This window comes from Dermacentor albipictus, chromosome 9, assembly GCF_038994185.2.
Source record: "Dermacentor albipictus isolate Rhodes 1998 colony chromosome 9, USDA_Dalb.pri_finalv2, whole genome shotgun sequence".
Classification (NCBI taxonomy): domain Eukaryota; kingdom Metazoa; phylum Arthropoda; class Arachnida; order Ixodida; family Ixodidae; genus Dermacentor; species Dermacentor albipictus.
In genome coordinates, this window is record NC_091829.1 from 109178630 (window position 1) to 109190922 (window position 12293).

Sequence of the window (12293 nt, forward strand, 5' to 3'; positions counted from 1 at the left end):
CGGTTACCTTAGTAAATACTTTGCAGGCAACGCACAGTCAGCTCATCGGTCTAAAATTTTTCAAGTCCTTGGCGTCCCCTTTCTTATGGATTAGGATTATGTTAGCGTTCTTCCAACACTCCGGTACGCTCGAGGTCATGAGGCCCTGCGTATACAGGGTGGTCACTTTTTTCAGAACTGTCAACCCACCATCCGTGAACAAATCTGCTGTCACCTGATCTTCCCCCGCTACCTTACCCGTTTGGATAGCTCCAAAGGCTTTCTTTACTTCTTCCGGCTTTACTTGTGGGATTTTAAATTCCTCTAAACTATTCTCTCTTCCATTATCGTCGTGGGTGCCACTGGTACTGTACAAACCTCTATAGAACTCCTCATCCACTTGAACTATCTCGTCCATATTAGTAAGGATACTGCCAGCTTTGTCTCTTAACGCATACATCTGATTCTTGCGTATTGCTATTTTCTTCTTCACAGTCTTTAGGCTTGCTCCGTTCCTGAAAGCATGTTCTATTCTGTCCATATTATATTTGCTTTTGTCAGCTGTCTGGAACTTGTTGAATAACTTGGATAGTTCTGCCATTTCTATTCTAGCTCTAGGGTTAGAGACTATCATACACTGGCGTTTCTTGATCACATCTTTCGTCACCTGCGATAGCTTACTGGTATCCTGTCAAACGGAGTTACCACCGATATCTATTGCACACTCCTTAATGATGCCAATAAAACTGTCGCTCATTACTTCAACACTAAGTTCCCCTTCCTGAGTTAAAGCCGAATACCTGTGCTGTAGCTTGATCCGGAATTCCTCCATTTTCCCTCTTACCACTAACTCATTGATCGGCTTCGTATATACCAGTTTCCTCCGATCCCTCCTCAAGTCTAGGCTAACTCGTGTTTTTACCATCCTAAGGTCACTGCAGGCCACTTTGCCGATCATGTCCACTTCTTGTATGATGCCAGGGTTAGAGCAGAGTATAAAGTCTATTTCATTCCTAGTCCCGCCATTCGGGCTCCTCCACGCCCACTTTCGGCTATACCGGTTGCGGAAGAAGGCATTCATTCATCATCATCATCAGCCTGGTTTCGCCCACTGCAGGGCAAAGGCCTCTCCCATACTTCTCCAACAACCCCGGTCATGTACTAATTGTGGCCATGTTGCCCCTGCAAACGTCTTAATGTCATCCGCCCACCTAACTCTCTGCCGCCCCCTGCTACGCTTCCCTTCCCTTGGGATCCAGTCCGTAACCCTTAATGACCATCGGTTATCCTCCCTCCTCATTACATGCCCTGCCCATGCCCATTTCTTTTTCTTGATTTCAACTAAGATGTCATTAACTCGCATTTGTTCCCTCACCCAATCTGCTGCAGCTGCAGCGGTGGCGTAGAGGTAGGACACACGCCTCGCGTGCAAGAGGTCCGTGGTTCGAATCCCGGTGCCGGCAATTTTCCACCGGATTAAAAAAAAAATCCACGTGTTGATAAAATTGCACAAACAGGCCTGGAGTGTGGCCTGATCCCGGTGACCAGAACCGGTAACGCGCACTCCCTCACCAGAGCAGGATTGGCCAGCCTGGTGCAGTACTTGGCCACAACCTCCTATATGAACACAAAAATCAAACCCAGGCATTCATTATCTGCCTATTATTCTGTTCTGCTAACTCTACTATTAACTCTCCCCTGCTATTCCTGCAGGCTATGCCACATTCAGCCACAGACTTGTCTCAAGTCTGCTTCTTGCCTGTCCTGCCAGTAAAGTCGCCCATGAGCAGAGTGTATTTTGTTTTGACTTTACACGTCGCCAATTCCACGTCTTCATAGAAGCTTTCGACTTTCTGGCCATCATGACTTGCTGTAGGGACATGTACGACCTTCAATTTGTACCTCTTATTAAATTGTGCACAGACAGGTCAGTTACGCAATTTTACGTACCGTAGTTGCACCAGTACTATACGGTGCACTATAAAGTAGAAATGAGTAATACATTACGCCGTCTAATGCTCAATTATTTATTTACAGGGTTTTACATGCCAAACCATGATACGATTACAAGGCGCACCGTAGGGGGGGCACTCCGCAATAATTTGGACCACTTCGGGTTCTTTAATGTGGACTTCAATCTAAGCACATGGGAATTTTCGCATTTGCCCTCGTCGAATTTCGGCCGCCATGGCTGGGATTCCATCCCGTGACCTCGTGCTTAGGAGCAACCCCAGCGGGTTTCTCTTTAACGGGGCGCGAACCCACCGTCCTGCTCCAAAGAGTCCTATTTGTTACGAGGCGATGGGTTACGCCACCAAACCCTGTCCTACCAATGTTAAAAAGAAATAAAAAAGAAAAGAAAAACAATAAAGGAAAAAATGCAAACGACCAATTCTCATAAACAAAGTTTGTGAACCCTTAGCGTGAACTTTGTTTTTATACATGTCCTTGTCGTTTCCCTACTTCCACTAATCTTCGAATCGCCTTTTAGTAATCTCTATTGCCAACACGCTAACTTTTCCTCTACTCTCGTTCAACCCAAGCGCTTAGGAAGGCCAGTGGGACCTAAAGCGACCACGGCGCAGATATCTTCACATTCCAACAAAGCATGCTTTGTCGTTTCTCTAGTTTTAGCGCAGCAAACAACACATGATTGTTTTCTTTCTTATATCTCGCGTTATAGGTGCATATTTTAAGGCATCCTGATCTCAATTCGAGAGGTTTTGAGCTTCACTTGGAGTTATCATACATGGTTTCTTTCATGATTTCCTTTTCTTCTTCAAATGCAGTAACTCATGGCAGGTTTCTTTTCGAATTCCGCCACCCATGAGATTATGTCAGCCTCTCTGCCTTTCCTCTTCACGTTCCTTTTTGCTGTGTTGCTCCCCATACAGATCGCATAGTCGATCGTAACGTTGTTAGCTCTTTTCCTCCACTGTGAATCAATGTTTTTCATGTGCAAATACCTGAACACTCCACAAGCCCGATTACCTTCTTCCATATCCTTCAGTCGTTCTTCATAATCAATTTTACTGTGATCTTCCCTGACTTGCTGTCCATCCCATATTACCCTGCACAGCATCATTTGTGGTCTTCCCGTGAGCGCCCGATGCGAGGTATTTCTTTTCCCCTTCACTCCTATTATTTTTTCCTTCGTTTCCAGATATTATTTCCCTTCGTTTATCCATATACCATGGTATTTATATTCTTTTACGCGAACTATTTTGCGGCCCTCTATTGACACTGTCTGTTCGCAGTTTGCAGTGAATGCCAAAACAGCTGATTTTCTAACGCTATATCTTTGACTATATTGTTGCCTTCATGTCCACAAATATTAGCCAGACATTGTGTATCACTTTGCTTGTTAACTAGCAACACAATGTCGTCCGCATAAAACAAACAAGCTTAGAAGCTGTAGCTCTAGTGTACTCGCCTGTTTGTATGTGAGATTAAATTCAATATAGCTTCCTTCTAGTGTCCTTTCGATCCTCGCCCGGTACATAATAAACAGCAGTGGGGATAAATGCACCTCAGTCATTGGTTGATACCAATTTCCTCCTCGCTCCTAATCCCTTCCCTTTCAATGTGCCCAAACAGTATTTCCTAGGTAAACATTTCACAAAAGCTGTAGACAATTATCGGCTAAGCCTTCCCCTTCTAAATTATTCAAAAAACCGTTGTGGTCTACGTTTTCATACGCTCCTGTAATGTTTAAAAAGGCTACATATATTGGTTAGCTTTCTACTCTTGATACTTCTATAGAGTGAGTAAGGACAAATAAATTATCATCAGGACGCCGACCTACCTTGATGCCCTTCTCAATTTCTCCCAAAATTTTATTATTATCATGCCATGCTTGCAGCTTTAATTTATGTGCCTGCTTTACGTTACCGATGCAATGGAGAATGGTTTATACGAGCGAATTCTATCTCTCTGTCGCTTACCTTTGTAAATTCAATTCACACTGCTTTGAACACAGCTTCCTGACTTTTTGTCTTAGTCCATTATTTAGCCTAACGGGAACCAACTATTGCCCTGTGGCTGTGCGCTAAGGAATTTCCTCATCGGCTTTCTTCGAGGTGACATTTTTCAGCACCAGCTCTTTTTCGATCTGGTTGTCTTTCAAGCCCCTTCTTTCATCTAGCAGAACATCTTCATTTAATTGGAAAGTATTGGCTACTATTTTTTTATGTAATTTAATGCCACATCCCCTTCCAGCTTGTTTTCATCTTCATCTAGGATGTGTTGCTGAATTGTTCCAGTATTCCTGCCTGAAAATATTATCTGCAGGTCCAAAATATTGTACGTGCGACTTTTTTTTTCTCGCGTTATTCTGAGAACCAGCGTTAACTTTCACCTTCTATCTTTGCTTGCACCGGTATCTGAACCATATAATTTTTTCATCGCTATAGTTCCCATGTTCTGGCTACTTCATCCTGCGCCAACTGCGGCTTCTTTGCGTGTCTGTGCTCTCGGCATGCTCTCTGTCATTCGGCGACCGCTTTTGGTATTCTCCCTGTTCCACCAGCTTTTCGGTTTCATTTTTCGTTTCGAGCGAACATGTTGATGCTCTTTCTGTGTTTCTGTCGTTATAATGTTTTGAAGCTCACTATATTCCCCCTCTTTGCTTAGCCATTTCCCAATTTCTTTCTCGACTCTTGTGACTAAATTTACTATTTGTTCGGTGTTCGGATTTGAAATTGCGATATTGCGCTCTTTGTTCTTTTCCATTTTGAAAATGATGCGTTTATGGTCACTCCCGATGCTCCTATTTGCCTCCTCCTCAATGACCATTTCCCTCAACCAGTCATGAATTCTTTCTGTGATCAGACAGTAACCAATTATGAGTTCTCGGTATCCTACTTGCCACGTGGTCTGCCCGTCACACTTCGGCCCTGTACTCCCGATAACGAGGTTACGTTTGCTCGGAAAGATCTAGCATTCACTTCCCGATGTTTTCCGTATAGCCATCCAGAACCTGTGTCTGGGCATTTATGACACCTAATAGGATAATTTCGGCGTCATTCGCGAATCCCTTAATATCCGAAGTTAGGCACTCAGCTAACTGTTGATTTTTCTGTGCTCTAATTTCCGGACCGCAAATGCGTTACACCGAGCGAAGTTTTCTTTCCACTCATTGTACAGGATAAGCAGACATGCTCTTGACGTATTCAATTTATTCCTTTCCATTTGGCTCCTTAATGAATGAGCATTCCGTCTACCCTCCCTTTATTTACGATTTAGCTTACTTGCGCCCTTCCCAAACATGGTTCTCAATCACCGACGGCTCCTCCAAGTGTCTAATTCGTCGGTTATGTAACCGCATACACCCCTGTTTGTTCTGTTTTGAACAGCTCCTCAATATCTACCCGCTTTTCCTTTCTTGGGCCGCCCTGCATGTTTTTGTAGCCTATTGCATAGCGAACTTTTTTTTTCCTCATTTTCTATTATTGATGCCGATGGTTTTCTACGGTTTCCCTGGGGCACCTTCTCCATTACTACCAATAGAGGCCTCCTGAGCGCCCCTGGGCCCCCCAAAAATATAGCCGTGCATCCATCAAGTCACCTACCCATTTCTGGTCCAACCCAATAATTGAAGTGGATCCCCTCTCGTTCTAAACGACCACAGCTTCTCACTTGCCTGTTTACTTTCACAACCTTGAAACCGTTCTCCCGGGTCAATGTCTATATATACTCAGTAGCAGCCACTATGGTTCTTAGTACGTTACTGTCACGTTCAGGCACCTCCGGCACCTTGCACACCACGATCTACATCTGAGGGGAGAGTTCGCACAAGTTGTCTACCCTCATTCACCCAGCGCTGGGCTAGTCCTGTGCCTTTCTTTTTTAGGACGTCATTTAGCCGGCCTGCTACTACGACAATGTTGCGGCCGTGGGCATTTTCCGCGAGCTTAGCTTTTGCTCGCTCAATGACCGAACCGATTATTCGCCGTGAAATGTCTCTACCGCCACTCTTTTATTGACTTTCACTCTCTCCGCAATTGCTTCTGAGCAGCTAGCCAGGTTTGTGTGCCGGCGATAATCACCCTTTCGCTCTCTTCTACTGGCAATGCCTCTCCATTCTTCCCTTCCTAATCCTTTTCTAGTGGAGGAGGTGACAAACAATATTTGGTGATTCACTTTCTTAATATAGCCCTGGGAAAACACGTCGGTCCGCCACTGCGGCTCCTGGAGCCTAGCGTGCCTCCTTGTAGTTGATGCTGGCAGCGCTTGCTGTTCCTCCTTGTGTTGTTTGCTGGTAGGTACACGTGTTGCGTGTTTTGGTTCGCGACTCGCTGGCCCAAATCGATCGTTCTCGTTTTTTTTTTAAAAAGAAACATAAGAACTTTACACGAAATCGAATTTCCTCGTGGTTACGACGCAATGTGTCACCTTTCCGTTTTCTCGTTGGTGCGGGTGATGTACACCATGCAAGCGGCACTGGCAAGTTTATACTAACGAAACACGGCGGCATGGTATCACATTTCGGGTCTGGCAAAGCGCCGACGAGGAGCGGGCCCTCCTTCGTCCGTTTTCTCGCACTTTCTCTTTTGTCCTTGCGGGATGGGTTGTCGGGCCGCTAATAACGCATTGTAAAGAAAACGTGAAGCGATTGCACATCACTCACACAAGGTATATCGCAGCCCTTTTTAGTAGGAGCACGGCTCGGCACGGGAGGCATTGTGGCAGCTGAAAAACGTGGCGAGGTGGTCGTAACCAAAACAGAGCGGTGCTGTGAAACAAGAAAAAAAAAACAACGCGAACTTGGCCATGGTTATGACGTAGCCTCCACGTGCCCTTATCAGCACAGGGCGGGAAGAAGAAAGGGCTTGAGAGGAGAGATGGGATCGCGAAGAAAAAACAAGCGGCGACCGCATTCTTCATCGTGCAACTCCTGTAACTGATATGAGGGCATCGTTTTCAAGAATTATTTCGACTGTTATTTTCGTTGCAGACTTGTGCACAAGTGCTACTACATAGGAAATTTTCGACTTCGGTGTTGTTCAGAGAGCGACAGAATAAAATTTTAGGAAATTGGCCTGGCTCAATGCTTTTTATGTTCAGTATCCGAGCTCATTGGCCGTTCGACTAAAAGAAAACATAAGTGATTGGAATGGCTTGCCTGACGTAGGTAATTAGATTCAATTAAACTTGTCGCTTCAGCACGCGTACGATAGCGAAAGTGCCTGAAAGATGCCTTCTGGAAGTTACCGCGCCTGGGCTCTTAAGAATTGACAAAGCTAGAATTCCTCGATCACGTGTTCGATGCGATTGTTGCAATGGCTTGCCGCGTGTCGTATCGCCCGCACAAGTGTGAAGTCCCCCTTCTCCGTTTGGTCGCCATGATGTGCTTGGTGCTTTCTGTCCACGACATTCAGCTGGCTAATATCGGGTAGAGGAATGCTCAGTGTCCATTTAAAATGCCCGTGTGAAAGTTAATGATTTAATATAGACATTTGCTGTACTTACTCGCTTATCGCAGCCGTGAAGAAGAAATTGCTTATCGCCGTTGAGCACCTACGTCATATAAAAGGGAAGTGGTTGCTGGAGAGCTAGACAAACAGCAGTTCGAAGTAGGCGCCTGGTACGGTAGTACATGTTTGCATTTACATCCTTGTTCAGGTGAGCTGTTCGAGCTTGTGCTTGATGACTAAACACCTTGACCTGGTAAACCTGATGTTGCAAACGTGACGTGATATTACTTTTTCAACAACTCCTGCGAGGAAATTGAAGATTATGTAATGTTGTGGTGCTCTGTACGTGTTGTGCTTCAAAAGCAAACCGTCGCTTTAATTGCCGCAGTTCTTAAAGCATCAATTTTGCTTCGCTAAACGTGCGCTAATTTGAATCTTGCTGGTGACCGCTACTCCAGCTGACCCAAGCTGCTTACTGTGTGGAAGGTCCCTATCGTGAAGGTGCATGTTAATTTTTGTGTGCACAAATTTCTTCAATATTAGTGGTAACTGCCTCATCGGCAAGGACACATCAATTTAACCTAGGCGTATTTTGTTGTGGCTCTAGCAGCAGTAAGCGGTATCAAACTCCAGCTTCATAGTTCCTCGTCACTTGAAATATTAAGGACCTAATATTATTTATCTACAAGGGACATTTATATATATATATATATATATATATATATATATATATATATATATATATATATATATATGCACATATATAGACTGTTCATAAATCACGTAACTTCTGTAAGTTAACGGCTTGTTCACGTCAAAGGACGGCACACCCTTGTGAAATTTTTACTAACCGATTCCATAATCTTCCGGAATTGTTTCCAATAGCATTCTGTTTGTCATATGATACTGAAGTAATACAATATCAATAGCTTTCTCGACAAACTATTAATGAGCAAAATTAACGGATTTGAATAACTATTTTTTAGCTAGCCTGCGCTTTTTCGTTATAGCCTTTGGTATTGGCCGGCAGATGCGCACTTCCAAAGAGCTGGTCAGACTAAATATCGAGATCACAATAACACCTAATTTGTGCCCCAATTATTCAAGCATAGCACTTCAAAGCTTTATTTAGCGATGCATTTGTAAACTTGAATTGAGCGATAGCTACTTCCAGCTCTTCATAATATGTTACAGCATGCTTTCACAAATTTTGTCTGTCGGATGTTTTTTGCAGTGGACCACCATGGCCCTCAAGGCGCTATGCGGTCTCTATGGCGTGGCCTGCGTTGTGGGCTTAGCCACGGGGGCCATCAAGGACGCTCTCCCTCCTGATTGGCAGCTCTTTTGTAAGTATTTGTGAGTATTTCTAATTCTATTGCGTTTTTGCAAGCAGGCTCAGTTATTTCCTCAGATGTTCGTTCGGCAGAAATTATGCAGATGTTGAAATGTATCAACGTAACGTTGTTCTTTACCGGTCAACCACGATTTCACCAGATTTTTACATTCCGGATGTGTCTCCGGATATCCGGGTTAAACGCGACTTTTCTGCGAATTCTGAAACCAAATACCACCCCCTCTCTCTCTCTCTCTCTCTCTCTCTCTCTCTCTCTCTCTCTGCATGATACAACGTATTCGCGGTGCGCACTTGCTAGCACGAACCCTGCGTCGGGACAACGAAGTTAGAGCCTGGTTGCTTAAGTGAACTCTAGTTACTGATAGTTGTGCACATGCTGTGCGCAGAACGGCGACGCTACAAGGCCCTCAACCAACCGCCCAACGAGCGCGCCTAACTAGGTAACTTGGTAACTTGGTAACTAGGTAACTTGGTAACTCACCGTAACAATCTGCGGAGGCCGGCTGAAAAAAAGGCACAATAGGCTTTTTTTGCACGTACAGTCAAGTATCATCATCAGCCCATTTTATGTTCACTCTACAACGAAGGACTTCCCTGCGATCTCTAATTGCCATTGTCCTGCGCCAAACCATTCCAACTAGTACCCGCGAATGTCTTGATTTCTTCGCCCCACTTAGTCTTCTGCCGTCCTCGACTGCGCTTCCCTTCTCTTCGAACCCATTCTGTAACCCTTATGCTCCACCCGTTAACCTGCGCATCACATGACTCACCCGGCTCGATTTCTTTCTCTTAGTGCCTACTCGGTTATAGGCTATCCGCGTATCCTCTCTGATCGAAACCGCTCTTGGTTTGTCTGTTAACTTTATGCCTGCCATTCTTCTTCGCTCTTTGCGCGTTACTTAACTCGTTCTCAAGCGTCTGTATCAAATGTCTTTCTCTTAGTGCCTACTCGGTTATAGGCTATCCGCGTATCCTCTCTGATCGAAACCGCTCTTGGTTTGTCGGTTAACTCTATGCCTGCCATTCTTCTTCGCTCTTTCCGCGTTCCTTAACTCGTTCTCAAGCGTCTGTATCAAATGTCTTTCTCTTAGTGCCTACTCAGTTATAGGCTATCCGCGTATCTTCTCTGATCAAAACCGCTCTTGTTTTGTCTGTTAACTTTATGCCTGCCATTCTTCTTCGCTCTTTGCGCGTTCCTTAACTTCTTCTCAAGCGTCTGTATCAATGTCCAAGTCACTGCCCGATATGTCAACACCAGTAAGAAGCATTGTTTGTACGCCTTTCTTTTAAATGATAATGGTATGCTTCCAACTGCTGCTGACAATGTCTGCCATATGCACTCCAACCCACTTTTAATCTTCCGATACTTTCTCATTTCCTTCTCAGCTGTCTTATTTCTCTTTCCTTCCCCAATTGCCAGCTTGCAAAAAGTATCACCCAATTTTTACCCTCAGAAAATAAAAAAACGTGTAAAACCGGAAATCAAACAGCCCTTAAAATAAGCGAATACCCTATATACTGGTGTAATGGTCGCACCCACGTAAAAATGGCACTCAGAACTTTGTCAAAAAAAAAATCCCTCAAGAAAAATATTTAAAAAATTCCACTGTGTAGGCCGCGCCCTCAAATGTTTTTAGTATATTGGTAGTGTTATTTGTTGTGTGGTGCCAGAGTACGGAAGCTGTCTTATTTTTATTCGGTGGCAATACAAGGCAGCCATGCCGAATTTCCGGCTCCTACAGGTAGCAATATCACAACCTCCAAGATCTTGCGACTGCTTCCGATGTGCTGCCATCACTGGTCTCTGGGGCTTCAGCATTCATTCTAGCCGGAAGGTGGCGCTCTACGGGAATAGCCAGAGCCAGTACAAGCCACCACAGTAGTTCAATAAAGGCCGGTACCACAGAAAACATTCTCCCAAAAAAGTTTTTTCTTCCTGTTAGGGGCGCACCTCCAATTTTCACCCCTAATCTCGGGATAAGAAAGTGCGGATTTTACACGAGTATATACAGTAATAGTAAAAAGAGAGAAGTAATATTATGCGGTTAATTTGATGCGAGCAAGTGTTTCCTTTCATCCTGCACGATATGCTATCTGCTGCAATGTTTGCATTTATGGGCACTTCCGTGTTATTCAGAGCTTTAGTGTTATACATTAAAGACATGATCACAGCTTTATTGTGACGCCTTGTTTCGATGCCTTATCTGCACCAGCAGGCACCTAATTATGTAATTAATGCGACGAATGTGACCACAACCCCAGATTCCACGCATCACAAATCTATAAGTCGACAAAGAAGACCTTCTCTTCAAAACAGAAGATCTAATTTCAAAAGTTTTTCCAGGTTTCTTATCAAAATTAAACTGTGCGGATTTACATGCCAAAACAACGATCTGATTATGATGCACGCCGTAGTGGCGTACTCCGGAATTTCGGATTAGCTGTGTTTCTTTAACGTGCACTTTCATCTAAGTACATTGGTGGTTTCGGATTTTCGCTCCCATCGAAATACGTGCGCCGTGGCCGGGATACCATCACGCGACCTCGTACTCGATGTTTCTTTATACAGGCTTTCGTTTGCAAAACGCGACTTTGAGGCACTACCACCTAGATTGCAACGTGGCATAGCGGAGGAGGTGCAGATGCAAGAGTGGCAGGTTTCTAAGGAGAGTGTAAAACTTTTCCGCTTTGACTTATGCGCTAAAACAAATTACATCTAATTGCCTTACATAACCACAATAGAGAAAAACAATTTACGCGGGTGTCTTATAGTCTAACCTATAGCAAGAATACAAATACGACAGTGGGAAGCGACCGAAAAGGAGAAACGCAGCATAATTAATTTATGTGGGTGTTGCACAAAGCAAATTTGACGTTAATGCAACCACGTTTCTGTTTTAAATGTCCGAGGAACTGAATTCAAGAGTTTCCGGAAACTGTGTTGCCGGTATAAAAGTAACGGTCTCTAAATATCAGTGCATTTAAGTGCCCTGAACATAGCTGTAGCGTGAATTGGAGAAACATCTGTGCAGGTAGCCAACGTCTGTTGTACACTTGAACATGTGGCAGAATACGTCGTTGGCTTACACCAACCGGTGATGTTCATCTGTAGAGAGCTTTAGATGAGGGGCCGCAAGCGGCCTCCGTATCGGAGCAGTAGAGTCCGCGGTACTACGCATGCGAAGGTCCAGATAGGGGTCTGAGCTTGCGTAGTACCATGATCCCTAGTTCTTGCTTACGCAATCTGTTTGGGACCCCTAATCTAAGGCTCTCTCGTGATGTCAGAGGACCCAAGTCGTGACGGTCCAATCTTGCGAAGGAACACCGTTTTGAGAGGCCAAATATGTGGGTCCCAGCCCGGGTGGTCCGCAAGCGAATTATAACACACGTCGTCTTCATTAGGAGCTGAATATATGGATGTGCTTGTTCTGTGACGTGCAGTTCACATCACCCTTGTGTAAAGCACGGGAACGGCGACAACCGGCGCGCTCTGGAGGCAGCTAGCGACGTCTAACGCTAGTTTCTGGGTCCATCATCTAACGGTA

General features: G+C 44.6%; 2 protein-coding genes across 5 annotated transcripts in view; one reads left to right on the forward strand and one right to left on the reverse strand.

Moving 5' to 3' along the window:
* LOC139049608 (uncharacterized) overlaps positions 1 to 8954 on the forward strand; it is a 61809-nt gene extending 52855 nt beyond the window's left edge. For both annotated transcript variants that reach the window (XM_070525219.1, XM_070525218.1), the window contains one exon: positions 8629 to 8954. The gene's annotated coding sequence lies outside the window, so the exon portion shown is untranslated. The remainder of the gene's footprint in view (positions 1 to 8628) is intronic.
* LOC135913566 (zinc finger protein 26-like) overlaps positions 1 to 12293 on the reverse strand; it is a 209300-nt gene that overhangs the window by 117566 nt on the left and 79441 nt on the right. The gene's annotated exons all lie outside the window — the stretch shown is intronic.